The 17,633-nt window shown below is 43.3% G+C and overlaps 1 protein-coding gene across 3 annotated transcripts in view; it reads right to left on the reverse strand.

Annotated features, from left to right (window-relative positions):
• CNOT2 (CCR4-NOT transcription complex subunit 2) overlaps nucleotides 1-4,726 on the reverse strand; it is an 84,773-nt gene extending 80,047 nt beyond the window's left edge. Inside the window, exon 1 of one of the 3 annotated variants that reach the window (XM_005480597.4) lies at nucleotides 4,596-4,726. The gene's annotated coding sequence lies outside the window, so the exon portion shown is untranslated. Of the gene's footprint in view, nucleotides 1-3,990; nucleotides 4,122-4,595 lie in introns of those variants that run through there. The other 2 variants (XM_074539733.1, XM_074539734.1) reach the window with 2 other exon arrangements.
• Nucleotides 4,727-17,633: the final 12,907 nt, after the last annotated feature.

Here is a 17,633-nt window from a genome sequence, read left to right on the forward strand (position 1 = left end):
TGTTTTTGCTAACCATCTGTACTAACTGCTACTGGCACGTGGCTCCACAGGAGTCCTGAACCAGGCAAGTGGAACACAGGAACCATTATCCTCTTACTGCAGCCAGACCTTGGCTATGAACTGGTTAAATGACTTACCCAGAGTAACCCACTGCAGCAGGTAACTCTCACAGAAAGCATGGTCCAACTCAGCCCACTGGATTACTGTCTGCTCAGCAACAGCAATGCAAAGTAAGAGTTTCCATTTCATGTACCACAAATACAGCAGCCTTTTATACCAGTTTTCAGTTTAATGAACTACACCTTTTAATGAATAACTTGACCACAGCAAACTATTTTCAAACATAACTGATCGATCTCAAGCACATAAAAAATCTGAAAGCAGGATTTTGAAAATGCTTCTGAAGTTCAATAAACCAAAAAAAAAAAGGCAAAAAAATCCCAAATGACATGGGGTGAAACCTAATACTTAAAAAATATCACCCCATAAATTATCCCAAATTAAAAGGGAAACAGGAAGAAACAATGGTTTACTTATTACTGAATTTCTGATTAACAACTCTTACACTTCAATTTAACAAGAGAGAGATGTGTCTGAGAAAAAGTCTTCATTATAATAAAAATTTAACCTACCAGCATAATTTGAAAGGAATCCTCCTAGGAAATGTAGAGTTGTGAAATTATATGTACTACCACTGCAAAAAGCAATCAGATGGCAGAGTAACCAAGACAGGGGGAAAAAATAATGCACACTTTTCTGTAATGTTACTGATAACCAGTGCTACAGCAAGACAAATTAAGGGTTCTCAGTAACCCCTTTGGACAAGAACCACTCACACCTTGACTTGGAGCCCATTACACAACCAGAGCAGAAGATGAGCTAGTGCACACCACCACAACAAAAATATTCTATTTTATTAGAGTATTAAAAATGAAAGATAAAAGATATATTATAAGCAATATGAACATTTTATGGCTGGGGTTTTGGGTTTTTTGTTAGGTTTTTTCTTCATTTTTGCACAAAAACACAAAAATATTTTCAATCCTACATAAGAATCTCTTGCTGATGAGCACAGACCATGCTTGGTATATACACACCTGCTCCAAAAACCAAAATAATTCCACAAGGACAATTTAAAATATCCTACTGTGCAGTATTTTCATTTGACACAATTCTTGCTATGCTGTTATAATGCTCAATAAAAGCATAGTTAGCTGTCAAAATACACCATCCATCCTGAAAACTCATGCACAAAGTTCACCATCAGCATGTAAGGAGGTGCTTTTGAGTCAAGGAGAATACACACAAATTTCAGGTGTTCATAGGCTCAGGTGTTCTTTTCCAGGAACTTGGGTCAGGAGACCAACAGGACACACACAACCATAGCAACTATGTACTAAAGCATATCTGGAAAGAAAAAAAAACAAAAAAAAGAGGGAAAAAAAAAGGCCAATTCTACTCAGGAAAGATAACTGAAACAAGTTATATGGAATTGTTCAGTGCAGCACAACTGAGACATAAATTTAAAGCAAATATATTAGCAGATTGCTGCTTATAGCAGAATGCTCACATACATTTTTTTTTTTACTTATTTATGTCTCAAAAGCTCAGATAAAGCAAATTTAACCTAACTTCAACTTCTATGCTTTTGCCAATCCTTGAAATTTACATACACACTGTATTAAGAGTAATTTTAAATGAGAAAAACTGGATCATTTACAGAGCAATCATTTAAATCTGTTGTAAAAATACTGATTTGACTTCCTAAGGTACTGTACTTCTATAGAAACTGGTAAAGGGCTTTCTATTTAAGCTAACATTTATAAACATGTACAAGAAATGTGGCAAATACTCTGCCATGAATTTAGGAATTTTTCCTTTTTTTGTTTTAATAACACATTTTTAAGGCGCCTTTTATTCAAGCAAATTATAGCTTCAAGACAAGACATCATTTTAGAAGTTAGATACATGGGTCTACTTCCTTTTGAATAAAATTCTATACTTGGTGCATTTTCTATACTACCTCATAGGAAAACAAGCCATTCAATAATTTGCTTTAGCTTTCAGATAAAGTCAGAAAGCCAGGTGACAGAAACCTCTGCTTTAATTCAATTATGGCGCATTTTTAAGTTCTATTCACTTCCTGAGTTCGTAAAAAGATGAAGGTGGAAGATATGTTTGAATAAACAAAGTTATGATACAAGGCCCCTTCAAAACCATAATGAGGTTACAACTTAGCAATTACAACACTACAGACCTTGCATTAACGTGAATATTTGGGTAATTTTTAAGAAAGCTACAACAAAGACTTAAAAAGCAATAATGTTCCTGATTTCAAAGCTAATCTCTATCCAAATAAAAATGCACTTAGAAATATAAAAATTAACCAGAAATACTTTCTGAGATGTATTGGTCCGCTGCAGGCACACAGAATTCTCATATGAAGTGACTGAGGTAAAGACCAAAATTTTCAGGTGTAAACAGACACTTATGGGAAAATTTTTTAGCATCAAACTTCAGGACACACTAACTGTCCTATTTTTTCCACTAAATGACAATTATCTAGAACTAGATTCTGTTAAAGAGAATTCAAATCTTTTTTTTAATATAAATTTCTGGTGTTTCTTTATTTTCCATTTTAGCCAAGGGCTTTTCTTTCATTTCTCGATAGAACTGACACACAAACAGGTTGCAATAACAATGACTACTTTGACAGCAATATTAAGTTTCTAGAGGAGATGTGTAGACAAGGTTTATCTGTGACTACGCTCTTAGCTTTATCAACAGCTTCCTGAAAATGAAACGGAAATACACTCGCAAGTCAAGTCAGTCAGCTCCTGATAAGTGAGTATTCAAATCCCTTTCTAAAATCAGAAGCAGTCAACACCTTGAAGTTTAGCATACCAGCTGAATACTCAACATAAAGAACAGTCGAAGTGGGGGACAAAAAGAAGAGGAAAACAAGGTATGGGACAGATACATCATGTTCAAGTTCACAAAACTTGATCCTGTGAGCCATGTTCTACTAATGTGTCATTTTAAGAGAGCTTAAAGTACATCGACACATACACAACAATTCTTCCAGATCAAAGGAAGACACCTTTGCAATATAAACTTCTACAATTACTTTGCTCTTGCAGGTCTTCACAAGTCTTAACAGTTTGAAACAAATCCAAGTTTCCCAAAACATAAAGTTTTCCAATAACAGATATGACAGCAGGTTTGATCATCTATTTTTCTCCAGCAGAAGAGTTAAGACTAGCAGCCAGTCACCAGCACCAGATGCTGCTGGTGTTCGGGCACACAGGAGGGTCTCCTTCACACACTCAAGTCACACAAACATATATATTTAAGAAAGATACACAGAAAGTTCTTCTCCTCCCCTGGGGATAAAACAGTGCAAAGTTGGAAACAACTTTTTCCCTGACAAAAGAGACAGCAGAAATTAAACATGCTTGTGTGAGGTTTGAATAGGCAGCAGAAGCAAATACCACCTTACACAAGCATATTTTCATTTTCCCACACTACAGAGCCTCCAAAACAAAGTTACTTGTAACTTCACCAACAAAAACCCACCCTAAAACCGAGAATACCCACTAGCTGGTATCTTGTTTTCACCAGGAGCATACATACGCTAACCAAACTGCTAACTCTGACGCTTGCATCTCTCCCCACCGCCCTACTGTCCCTCTCTTATCCCTAACCTGTCACCCAGTGCCACCTCCTCTCCCAGCACGGGTCAGGTTCACGCCAGAGCCTGTCATCGCCGCCCAGGCGGGCAGGGGAAGGCTGATTCCTTCCTCCGGCGACCGCGCTCTATCCCTTTCAAGTTTGTTTTACAAACACGTCCGAGGGAAAGCCAGAACCTGTTTACACACCGCCTTAACCACCGCCAGGAGGAGAGTGAAACAGGCGCAAGAAAAAAAAAAAGAAAAGAAAAAAGAAAATAATTTTTCACCCGAAAGCCAGCCAGCAGCACCCCCGTCTCACCCCCTTTCTGCGCCCGGGGCCCGCGGTGCAGGCCGCACGGCCGCTCGGCGGAGCGCGGGGCCGCCGCAGCCCCGGCCGTGGGCGGCAGGTTCCGCTGCCCCGGCGCCGGGCCCGGGCAAGGCGGCGGGCGAGGGCCGGGCGGCCGTGCGGCCCCGCGGGGCCGGGTTCGGAGGGACGGAGGAGGCCTGGGAGCAGCCGGCGGGGCGGCGGCGGGAAGAAGCCGTTCGGGCGGGCCGAGCGGGCCGCAGGGCGAGCTGCCAACGGCGGCCGCAGGGATGCGGGGCCCAAACACCGCCAGGCCGTGGCCTCGCCCGGCCCCGGAGCGGCGCCCGGGGGCCGCCGCCGCCCGCGGCCGCGAAGGAGGGAAGGGGGCGGCGGGCCGGGCCGGGCCTGCGGCTGCGCCCCCGGCTCGGGCGCCGCGCGTCCCCCCCGCTCCCCCTCGGAGACAAAAGCAAACGGAAACCCGGTGGGGCGGCCCCAGGTCCACCGAGCCCCGCCGAGGGCCGCGCCGCCGCCCGGGCCTCCCACATCGGGCCGCGGCCGAGACGGCGGCGAGGCCCGGGTCGGTGGCGGGGCCGGGGAGGGGCGGCCGGGGCCGGACTCACCGCATGAATTTTCTTGTCCCGCGAATCCAAGATGGCTGAGTATCCAGCACGGAGGATGCTGGGGGAGCAACCTTTACCCTCTGACCCGGCCGCCGCCGTGACCCCGCCGCCGCTCGTCCCGGCCGCCAGCGCCGAGGGGCGGGGGCAGCGCCGCCGCACCGCCCGCAACGGCCCGGCCCTGCGGAGGGGCTGAGCGGGACCGGAGGGAGGGGAGGAGGAAGGAGCAGCGAGGCTCCCTCGGCTGCGCTCCCTCCGCCTCCCGCGGGATTCGCGGCCCAGTGCTGGGGGCAGGGCCCGCAGGCCGCGGGGCTGCCGGATGCTGCCGCGCTCCGCCGGCCCCGCCGAGACGCTGCTGGCCGGGGGCGCGCCCGGCCCAGATGCCGTTCTCTGAGGGGAGAGGGCGGCACGCAGGCCTGCAGCGCCGGGCCGTGGGGCTGAGCGGGGTCGGGGCGCAGCGGGGCTCCCGATCCTCCCTCGCCCCGCACCCTCGGGCTGCCGGGGCCGCTGCAGACTCAGCCCGGGCCGACGCGCTCCCGTGGGAAGCGCCCCAGCTTCCAGAGGGGGCGTCCCATCCCCCGTGGCCCTGCTCTGACAGCTCCCTTTGGATTGCAGAGGGCAGAAGGAACGGCCTGGCCTCTCTGTTATCCTGGGGAGTTTTAGGTCAGGAACGACCCGACGATGGGGTAAATTGGGTCAAGGTTCCTGTTTTCTCTGCAGTGTGATAGCACTGGATAGACAGGTCCAGCTATCCACTGGGTGTGTTAATAAAGTGGAAAAGCATTTACAAGATGACCCATGTGGATTTATTTCTCGACCCTCAAAACCTGTGTGTTATAGCAGTGGCTTGAATACAGCAAGCGCTGCTGCACAAAACACTCATGCAAATAATCCCTTTGAATTCAATGAAACTGTCAGTGGTACAAAAGCTAAGCCTGTGCACAAGTGTTTACAGGATGATGGCCAACATCATTGTGAACTGGCTGCTCTTCCCCATCAATAAAAACCTCAATGGCACTGACACCTTAGTTTGGTTGTGAAATCATCATAAAGTTTAAAATTTCAAGCTAAGAGATGAGCAGAAATAGCATGTTTCTTTCAATAGTTTCACATGTGTGCTTTCTTCTCAGGTTTGATTTTGAACCTCCAAATTGATTTTAGAATTACTGAAGAATTCAGCAGGTTACACAACACAAATATTTTATAGATAAAGGTACTACAGTAACATGTCTGCCAACATAAATATGTTTTGAAGATAAAAGAGCAGTCTTCCTTTTAAGCCAGGAGGCCATTTTCTCAATGCCACCAGCTTTAGTTGTGTGATGAGCATGGTTGCTGTGTCATTGAAGTGAATGTGTATATACACCATCCAGGAAAGCACTGCATTTTATTATTTAATCATAAACCATTCCTTTGTGACAAATTCATGCATTTGCTAGAATCAAACCATTAGACAGTACCTAAAGTGACATGCTAATCACAGTATGAACTTCTGGACCACTTTTGTTGTTCAGTCTGAAAAATCAAACATTTCCTCTTTTACCACAAATCAAATATAGGAGCAGTACTTTTAGACTGAAAAATGCAATCAATGTAATTAACCTTCAGTGTTATTAAATAAGTGTTTAGATACTCTGATTCTTTTATATCTGTTTATAAACATTTTGCTTCATTATATTACATTTCACACTTTAGTGATCTGAGTTTATTTTTTAAAAGCTAATTTTCATTCCATTCTCCCAAAGAGAAGTCATTTAAGACAATTCCCAACAATATGATGCAAGTAAACTAAGAACCTGATATTGTCATTGCATCTGCATGGTCTGATCTCTCTGTTCATTACAAAATTAGCATTTATAGGACAAGAAGCTTGAATAGCTTAACAGAGCTAGTAATGGGGAAAAAAGTGTGTTATCTTGTGTTAGACTGGTTAGCTTAGTATAAACAACCTAACCAGCACTTACAATATGTGTAAATTTTGATTTAAATTCTGTTAATTGAAAAAATCTAACCTAATCTAATCCTTCTGCCTAAGTCCATGTTTTGTTGAGGAAGTTCATTACTCAAGCTGCAGCAGCTGTGTATTCTACTTCCTCTTTTTTTTTTCTTAAAGAAAGTGAAAGCATTTAGCGTTTTAACGTGTTAAAACAACATCCAGGGCCACCAACAAAGGTGTATTGCCAAGCATGTGTTCACATATTTGCTGCTTTTAGTCTTGACTCAGTACATTTTGCTACAAAGGTGAGGCCTGTTTCCCATAGTTGCATCTGCTTAATTAAAGAAGTGCCCTGAGCTGATGTAACAAAAGGACTGCTAATTTGTGTGGACAGTCCTAATCCATTTTGAACCATGTATGGTACAGTTTTACCTCATTTTTTAAGTCTTTGTCTACCAACTGATATGCATCTGTTATTTTTATTCTCATTTAATCAATGGTCTCTTACTATTGACTTATTTCACAGGCTAGGCTGATACACATCCATCTTCAATCAGTGTAAGAATGCCTGTAGGAGTCAATCTGAAAACTTTTGTCTGTAGCAGCACAGGTGAAGGAGCTAGAAAGCGGGATTACAGAAAAGCTGTCCTGCAGTCAATAATCCTCGTGGTGCCACTGACACAGCCTTCCACCTGAAGTTCCTGAGAGCAGGGCCCTGAATGTGCGTGTTCTGAGGCATTCACAACACTTGTCTGCCAGCCCTGTGCACTTCTTGGCCAATGCTTCTGCTAATACCTACAGGAGGCTAAAAGCCTACAGCACTTGGCTGGCAAGTTGGTCAACAAGAGAGTCAGGTGTGCTTAGAATGCCCAAATGCTTTATGGATCTCAGTGTTCATTGGGAATTCTCTGCAGTTTTTATGAGGCTTAGCTGCAGAGAGTTTGTCAGTGCTCAGTGACTCAAAAGTATCACCAACAGATGTGGGCAATGCAGTCACAGAAGTGGGAGAAATTGCCCAGAGTATGTGTAGGGCAGGGTTAGGCTGTTCCACTTCTCCAAAACATGAAATTAAATTAATCATAGTAAGGTCACCATCCTCAGTTATGAGTGGAGGCAGAACATGGTAAATTAGCAACCTTATAAGCAATTTTTAAATAGAACAAAAAAGTTAATTGGAATGCAGCAGGGGTCTTTCTTTCTCCTGCCCATGTATTGTCACCGTATTCTTCAGGAAAAATGAATACAGTGCAATCACCTAGAGCAAGAGTTGGCAGCTTTTCAGCAGTGGTGAAACAAGGTTGTATTTTTCTTTCCCAGATTACAGATTAAGTCCCTTGGAAGAAACAACTTGAATTGCAAAGTGTCTTTGATCAGCTAAAACAGTGAAATACTGCTTTGGCAGAAAGCAGAGATCTCTGTTTTCTGCTGGGCTTACAAATGTGAGTGTGAGACTCATGACTTTGAAGCTGCAGCTTCTCCCTAATGTCTTTCTTACTTAATGATGCTCAAAAGTCTCCCCTTCGCTTCCTTTGGAAGGTTGTAGAGTTACAGCACTGCACTGCATTAATCATTGCCCTGGAAGAACATGGCAGATTTTTTTCATTAATATAGCCTATTTGATTTTTTAAAATATTTCTATAACAGAAGGATAAAGGTATGTCAAAATGTACACCAAATCTAATGTTAGAGATCTCACCACAGAGAGGTGTTGACAACACTTTTTTTTCAATAATAAAAGTACTGAGACCTCACATTTTCTTAGTGTATTTACTCATAGTTCTCAACTATTACACTGAAATTGAGCACAAAATATTTAGATTTGTGCATACTTGGTTAGTTAGTTTGACTTTTGCAATTAGTTTCCGGTTGCTAGTGTATTTAGGAAAGGTAAGGGAAGGATCAGTTGTTTCCATGGCACTGTCCTTATCTATCCTTTCACTCCTACAGGGGATTTCCAGGGATGGCTGCTGGCAAGGGAAGCCCTAGAAGTGCAGCTCAATTACTATTTTAGCGTTAAAATGCATCACAAGGTATCCACACAGATGGCTTCTCATCTGCTGGATTTGTAGTTTCCAGGAGGGAATATTGGGAGCAGAAGTATCTTTATCTCAGTCTTTCATATTTTTACTACCAGGGAACCCTTTCTCAGCCTTCTGCTCCAGTGCCTTCAGTGTCTGATTTAGTGCTAATTATAACAGAGTATCAGGGGGAAAAAAATACCAAATTTAAAAAGAAGTCTGCCAATTCTGGAAAGTAAAATGACCCCAAAGAGGAGATAAAGTGTAGCATTTTCCCAAAATAAGATGCAATATAGCAACTAAGAAGTCTGCCAGAGTGCTAGTAAATGAGAGGATAAATCAAGAGTTAGAGATAGCAGTTTCAAGTGTCTGTTCAGACAAAGAGAAGAATAATGATGCAGATGGAAATATGTTTTCCACGGGAGAGAAGCATTAGAGACACAAGTCAGTGCCAGAGTAGGTGCTGACTGACATTCCTGAACAACATTATCCCCAAATAGATGGGAGTTATGGCAGTGGGGAAAGAGAAACCCTTCGTATGTTAGTTCTCAAGATTGCAGTCAGCTGGTGGTCATTGGAGAGCTGCCTGGTCAGAAGTGCTCTTTCTCTTTTGAAACAATTGGATCATGGAATCATAGAATTGCTTAAGTTGGAAAACACCTTTAAGATCAGAAAATCTAATTGTTAACCCAGTACTTCCAGATTCATTTCTAACCTGTGTCCCCAAGTGCCACCTTCTCACATTCTTTGAACACTTCCATGGACAGTAATGCCATAATTTTCCCTGGGCAGCCTGTTCCAATGCCTCACCTGATTTTCAGCGAAGAAATTTTTCATAACACCCCGTCTAAACCTCCCTTGTTGCAACTCAAGACCATTTTCTCTTGTGCTGGTGCATGTTACCTGGGAGAAGAGACCAATCCCCGTCTGGCTACAAACTCCTTCCAGGCAGTTGCAGAGAGGAGTGAGGTCTCCCTTAAGCTGCCAGGTTGTTTATCCAGCTTAAACAACCCAAGCTCTATCAACTGCTGCTTATCAGCAGTTTTGTCTTCAAACCCTCTCCCAGCTCTGTTGCCCTTCTCTAGGCATGCTCTAGACCCTTAAGGTTCTTCTTGCAGTGAGGGGCCCAGAACTGAGCACAGGATTCAGGGTGTGTTTCCACCAGTGCCAAGTACAGGGGACAGTCACTGCCCTGGTCCTGCTGGCCTCACTATTGCTGATACAGGCCAGGATGCCTCTGGCCTTCTTGGCCACCCAGGCACACACTGGCTCATGTTCAGCCAGCTGTTGATCCAGGACCTTTTCTGATGACCAGTTTTCCAGCCTCTCTGCTCCCAGCCCGTAGCACTGCATGGACTTGTTGTGCAGAACCTGGCACTTTGCCTTGTTGAACCTCCTACAATTGGCCTTGGCCCATTGATCCAGATTGTCCAAATCCTCTGCAGAGCCTTCCTACCCTCCAGCAGATCAACTCTCCCACCCAACTTAGTGTCCTCTGTAAACTAACTGCAAGTACATTCAATTCCCTCCTACACATCATTAATAAAGATGTTAAACAGAACTGGCTCCAGTACTGAGGCCTAAAGGACATCACTTGTGATCATGTCAAAAGACAGGCAATGTTTTATTTCAGGTGTTGGGGTCTCCTTGGCATGACTCTTCCACATGACTAACTGTTGTAGTTACAATGAATGTGACCCACATAGGTCATTCTCTCCATCAAACTGCATTGTCTATTGAAAGAAACATAAACTTAAGTGTTTAAGATGGTTATAATTAAAAGTTAAGCTGGGAATAAAGAGTTACTGCCACATTTTTTTCAAAAATGATTAGCAAATATATAGCCAGCAGCCTGAGGAAAGCCATCACAGTATATAAGGCAAAAGAATGATTCGTTTCCCTTATGACAGGTCTTGACTGGGGAAGGGAACAGCCTGGGGGGCTGGAAAGTGCTGAATTCTACTTCTTGCTTTTTGACAGTTTTTCAAGATTGACAGTCAGGCCTATTTCCAAAAATGTGCTCTCCTCTGAATAAGTGTTAATGAGCATAACAAATGAACGCTCACTACACCAGCTGATGATAGTCTGCCATCCCACCAGAAGCCTGAGGACTCCAGTATCACTGTCCCACTGGGCAGCACGATGAGCCCATGACCCCTGCCCATCCTTTGATGGGATGCTGATCATCACATGGGATGGCTCTGAATGAACATCAGCAGAGGGTCTGGGGTATCTTACGTTCATATCCATGAGGGCTGAAATCCAGATCCTGAGTTCAGAGCTGTTGCTTACCTCCTTAGCCAATTCAACCAACAACATCTTGCTAGGCTGATGAGAGAGGGAATTTCCGGCATCAAAGCTGATCTCTGTCGGCAGCCAGCACACGGAATTGTATTATGTTCTATTCTGGCTTACATAAACCCAAACCCTGGCATCTCTGGGAAACTCCAGTAGCCATTACCATCACAGGTAATGAGCCTTTCCAGCTGGGCAACACCACTGCATCATGGATTATAGTGTTCTCTAATGGAGCAACAGCAGCTACCTTTGACCTCTTATTCGCCTTTGTTACACTGCCCAACAGGATATATAAATATGTGCACATCGCATTTCAGAACCCTCCAAAAGTTTCCTAGGTCTGAGTTTTGCTGCAGTTGATTGGGTGATGGTGTTTTATAAATCTGTCCCAGATACCTTGGATACCAGCGTGATTCCCTATTCTAGTCCCATTCAGGACCATAAATTCAGACTTTTATTTACCGTGAACCCAAGCGATTTGTGAAGTCTCGTGATACAGAAATTCAGATGTAAACATTGCATGCACAAATATTTGAACCTCTCACACTTCTTCCCATTCCAATCCTGCTCATCATTTTCAGTAGTCTTAGTGGAAGAACTGCTCACATCTGAGAGCAAAGGAGTTGCTTGCACATGGAGATCAACTGATGAAGGCAGTTTTCTGCTTCCTCAGTCAGACATGTCTCAGGAGAAGTAAGCAGAATTTTAAATCCAGTGGCCTGCCATGCTCCCATCACCACCAGCAGAGCCCAGGGTTCATATTGCAGCCATGCTCCTTGCCTAGCTCTGCTTCTTGCTTGGATTGGCACTGAAGAAAGTGGCAGCATCTTCAGAGATGAAGATCCAAAGAGATCTTCTCTTTCTCCCTTTGTCTCTCCTCCTCTCCTTCTCTTTCTCTCTCTCTCTCAATTTATTTCTTTCTCTCACCTTGCTGTCTCTTAGAGATCACATGCACAGTGATATAAATATTCCTGCAGTAAGCAGCAAATCCTTCTATTTCAAGAGACTGACCTCACTCCAGCTGTGACTCTTGTGCAAACAAACTGCTGTGCCTGTTGGGGACCCCTACAGAATTTGGTGCAGGCCTGAAACACATGGCTCATATTGTGTAAAACTTATGGCTGTGATATCTGCATCCAGGATGTTTCCTGATTCACTGTGGATTGTGACAGCTAGAAATGGAAACACCAAAGCCCCATTTCTGCAGCAGCTTCTCAGGAGGTGCCTGCCTGGGCACAGGGACAGGCACACATGCCTTCCCTTCTGACCAAGCAATGGAGCAAGGCTGGTTCCCACTGGTGACTGAAGGGACAGAGTATCACAGTGTCACGTCCTGGCAGGAGCCATGCAGCTCATACACACAAACATACTTTTTTTTTTACTTTTTAAATTTTCTTTTGATGTTAAGTCAGGTGAACTTGAAAGCTAGGGACACACTTCATCTCACCACCTTTAGCTGTCTGAGAAGGAAGTGCCTGATCCAAGCCATTAATCCAGTCTTCCTACAAGTCAGTGGGGAGAGAGGGGAATTTTTACTCCTTATGCTGCCTCCTGAGGGTGGGTGTCCCTCCTGTGATCTGGCATAGGTGGGACCTGTGGCACTTGGATGGCTGGTGCTAGCTGGGAGAAATTGTACAGTCCATTTCCTCAAATTAAAAGCCTAAATATTACTTTTTCTGTGTACTCAGGAAGTGTTTCCTGAAAAATAAATTTGTGCACAAATATAAAGATCTGTTGCTCAGGCCTGTGTTAGGAAGGTATGCACAAAGGTCTCTCTTTTGTAAACATGGTAAAATGTATGGTGAAATATTATATTGGCATAAGAAAATCAGAAATGATTGAATTTAGTAGAAAGATCCTAGATATAAAATAATGTAATCCTGATATGTATTCCTAAAAAAAAACCAAACAAACAAAAAAAAAAAACTCAAAAGGATCCTGCCATTTTCAGGGCTGGAAAATTCAACTCAACTGCAGGAAAACAATTTCTTAACATGAAATTGTTATTAACTTCTTAAGATGCAGGCATCAACTCTAACAACCACTGTTTTCATATTGATTCAGTTATGTCTGGTTTTTTAGTATGAAGGCAAATTTATTTTAAATTACAAGCTCCAGAGATCAAAGTTCTAGTGTTATAAATACCTAGCTGGACAATCTTTCCTGAGTGCTTACTGTCAAAACAGACAAGAGAGAAATGGAGGAGATGATGAAAAAGGACTGAAGTGGCTTGCTAAACGTCATGTAACAATATCCTCTATCAAGCTGCAATGAGGAGGTAAAGCTGCTCACTGGGACTTTAAATGGACTGGATTACCCTACAGTTAGCTCGGCCTTTCCAGTTCAAGTGTTCCCTTGGGATAAAGACAGTGTGACAAATCACAGTTATATTCAAACATGGAATACCATGACCAAGAATTTTATTCTTTTTAGTATTGTTAGAATGGCAAAAGATACAAAAAGATTTTGTGAGGAATAGTTATGGTTGCCACATCCTTGTTAGCAATCTGTACTAGCACCCAGGTAAACTACTAGCAAAGGCTGATGAGTATGATTTATTTTTTTTTAAGTGTACAAATATGAGATAATCTGAGATAACTTCGGAGGCCCAGATATAATCTGGCCCTATGCCATATTCCCCACTCAGCCTCCAATGTTTCTTTATTGAGGACATTTATGGATATTTCTCATGCTCAACCAGTAAAAGGATAGTTGGTACTCTGAGCCCTGAAAACAATTGAGGTGTGGTCAGAAAATAAATCTGACTTCATCATTCCCAATATTGTTTCTCAAAGAAAGTTGTCTTTCTTCTGTTGGTTTACATTTGCTTAGAAAAATGTAAATGGAATAATTTTGTGGCAGCAGGCTTTGTGCCAAATCAAGAGCCCAGCTTCATGCCAGGCCATGTACTGTTCATCCTTCAGCCATTGACATAAAATCAGGAAAAGCTTAGAAGTGGCTCTGTGTGGGTCAGCAAGTCCTTTCTGGGGGCACCAGAGTGTGCAGTGATCCAGCCATGTGTAGATCCAGTGTGAGCATCATGGCATCACAGCCTGAGGGTAGATAGCCATGTCTTGGGTTGCTTTTTTCATCCCACAGCTAGTCACATTGCAAACTGACAAAAGGCTGCTCAGCCCAGGAGCCCTGATAATCAGATCTCTGTGCTCATCTAACAAAGTTGTGTTGTTTTCAGGGAGGATGAGCTGTGGGAGACGCCTCACATCTGTCTGCAAAACATCAACTGGAGGTATCCTGAGAGCACTGCCTTGCATTGCTCTGCTGGGCAGGGAGGCACCAGGAAATTTGGCCTTTGTGCTTCTTCCCCCTTTTCCTGGGTGAAACGCATGAGTCAGCCATCATAGCAACCCCTGGGCTACTTGAGGGGGCATTGCTCTCTCCTCTGGTGCAGATGTGGAGTTTGCTGTCCCATCAGCCACTCAAGCAGTATCTGGAGCCATCACTTCCAGTTGTTGAACCAACAAAGCAATAAAAGGGAGTGAATTGTGGGACATTCATACCGAAATTGTCTGGATCTGAACTGAAATTTAATCACAGATTGCTAGGCATTAATCTCTGCTGGCCTATCTCTTCATGAGTGAATTCACATTTACCTAAGGAGTTTTATAGACACCCTTGCAATTCCCCTTCATAAACAGGATTTGGGAAGACAAGATTCAATATTATCATAGGTATGCTCACTGTTACAGTTGCTAATTACCTGTGGAAGATTTGTGTTTAACGGAGCCCAGGTTGCAGTGTGTTAGCTCAGGACCTGCCCTGAAAGGTTCCCTGGACAGCTCTCAGCTGCTGTGGAGCCAGGGTTATCATTTTTCAGCAAAGCCTGGGGCAGACCACTTGCAACCTGTCCCCAGAAGCAGCCTGTTCTCTCTCTTTCTCCACATGGTTGCTCTGTTGCAAGTGTCCATCCCCAACTTTTCCATCCATCATCTGTTGCCATTGCAAATAAAATAAATGCGTGATTCAATGAAATTTTCAGTAGTTATCAGCAAATAAATATCTTGAGTCTTGTGTCAAGTGACTTCTGTGTCTTGGCCTCACAGTAGTTTCTGTAGATGTTCCTGATACTATAGATAAAATTAAGTCAGAGGAAGGAATTAACCCTAGTCATAAAGATGTATCTTTACATTTTTCTTACCACTGCTGACCATTTTCATAAGTTTAATCATGTCTAATGCATTAAAAATTTATCATTTGTAACATATAATTAAAATCCCCGTGGTATAATATAGCTATAATTTGTACAAATTAATCTGGAAAAGTGCAAACAGTGATGTTTTTTGTTTGCAATGTTGTCATATACTTTGCATTTTATCACAGTTTGGGGAAAAGAAAAGCTATTGAATTACTTTAGAATAATTCCTCATTTGTATTCTCCAAACTGGGCAAACAGTCTTTCACTTCTTTATAAGAGCACTGAGGTTTTACCCACCCACAGAAAGGAAGATAGATAACTAAGAATTATGTGTTGAGGCTGTGTCACATGCATGTGTGTCGTGTGTGTGAATACTGTACTGTTACAGTTCTCTGGAGAGAAACAAAGAATTTGTGGATCCTACTTTCTAAACCCATCTCCTGGGATGGAAATAAAAGCTCACTAGTCGTCCTTGATGCTGCATATCACATTACTTTCTTTTTCTTTTGGGTTTCTTGAGACAAAGAGATGTTTAGTTATAATTTCCACACAAACATTCCCTCCCTGAAATTCTGGTATAACAATTAACTGGAAAAAATTGGGAAAAAAATATTTTTAAAATGCATCCTGTTTTCTCTTGTCTGCAAGATATAGCTGGCATTTGCACTCATTGGCCAACAGACATACTTTCTAAGTGCAAGTTCTTGTTTATTTTAGACTGTGAACTTTTCCAGAGGGGATATACCCTGATTATTGTATGTCAGTGGTGGAAGCACTGAAACACTACTTCTACACCAAACTAAAATTGCCAGAAAAATGAAATCCATTTCACATACAGAAGGAAGCAAAGTGCCATAACACAACAAAAATGTCAGAGATATTCACCTCCCTATATCAGTTCTACTGTAGATATATTGATATTTTGTTTATAGCTTACATACAAAAATATTTTCCTGTTTACCTCCTCAAAGGAGTGACCCAAAGCGATTTTCTTTTCACATCTTATAAAAGAAACATTTTTCATCTGTTGGTACTCTCTAAATCATACATTCAACATGGAGTTATTCCAAACCTACCTTTCAAAATGAAATTCTGATCTTGCATGAAATGCCTGCAGAGTGTCATAAGCTGGCACAAAAGTCCACGCTGGACATCCACTGTGTGTGCCTGGGTGCTGTGAGCCAGCACTGACCTGTGTGGCTGCCAGCCTTTCCTGGGCTGGGGATTCCACAGCAGTGCCACTGTCCCTTCCTGGGCTGGGGATTCCACAGCAGTGCCACTGTCCCTTCCTGGGCTGGGGAGCCCACAGCAGTGCCACTGTCCCTTCAGGCCCCTCCCTGGATGCCTGTGTCAGTGTGGATAGCAAAGGTCTATGATATATCCATCTCTATATCATGATCTCCTAACTGTGAGTGGGATGTAGCTGTGGTGAGCAGCACTGGAGCAGTGATAAGCACTGAATACATCCCTCTTAGTTTGGTTTGTGTCGTCCCCGAATCCAAATCTTGCAGATACACTAATTCTGAATTAAATATGTTCAACTGAATTTCATTTTAAGCAGCATCAGAAATTTAGCATATAAATCTCTGCTTGATTTCCCCACTGCATTTTAGTGTTATTTGGGATTTAGGTCAGTAAATTTTTATTGTTCATGACATCATTTGTCATACCTCCTCCCCCTCATTCTGGGATTCCCTTCTAGGTTACTCTCTTTATCTCATCAGGGACTCTTTCTTTCTCTCTCCCTCTGGCTTTTGACGATTTCTTCAGCTCCATTTGGCTCATCAGTGGAAAAAGGCATTCTTGCCCATAAACCTCTCTCTTTTAGACTGTTCTCAATGTTTCAGATTTTGGCAAGCACTTTGCTAGCCTGGTTGCTTTTTTGGACCTTTGTTTTGTGTTCCCTACTTGGTATATTCTGCATTCTACACTTGCCTCCATCCAGCACTTTCTTTAGCATCCCCCTTCTCTTCTCAGTGTGAAGTCTGAATGACCTTTTTAGCTCCTATTTACTCTTTTTCATGACAGAATTTTTATAGGCCTTTAGGCTGCTGCTGTCAGAGGGAAGGTGTAGTACACAGATTTCTTCAGTGCCATCAGAGCACACCGATACGTCAGGGATTGTACTTGTCCCCCACCATGCCAAAACAAGCTTTGGCATCTGGGAACCCCATCTTGGAGTCAAGTGCTTTTTCCAACAATGGCACATCATGGAGGATCACCTCCAAGGCCAAGGATGTGGCAGCCATGGCTATTGACCATGAAATCTCTCCCTGTGGAAGGCAGCGATGGCCGGAGTGCAGCTCCAGGCCCCTGGGTGCTGCTGTCATGCCCTCCAGCTCTCCCCAGCCTTGGCCTTGATGCAGTCATGCCTTGGTGTCACACATGAAATTGCACCATAGAAGTGAGAAGGATTGCAGCTAAAAAAGTGCTTGGACTAGAAAAAAGTCTGGCATTGCTGTTAGTAGCCACACACACACAAGTCTGGCAACCCAGGACGTGCAATACTTAGAGGAGCACAATTCTCTGCAAATTATTCACCCCTTTAGCCACTCCTCTTGCAAAAGGAGACTGGGAAAAGACAGAATAATAAAGACATAATCCACAGTAGGTTGCTCCTTTACTTCTTTCTGTCT

Source organism: Zonotrichia albicollis, chromosome 4, assembly GCF_047830755.1.
Source record: "Zonotrichia albicollis isolate bZonAlb1 chromosome 4, bZonAlb1.hap1, whole genome shotgun sequence".
Lineage (NCBI taxonomy): Eukaryota > Metazoa > Chordata > Aves > Passeriformes > Passerellidae > Zonotrichia > Zonotrichia albicollis.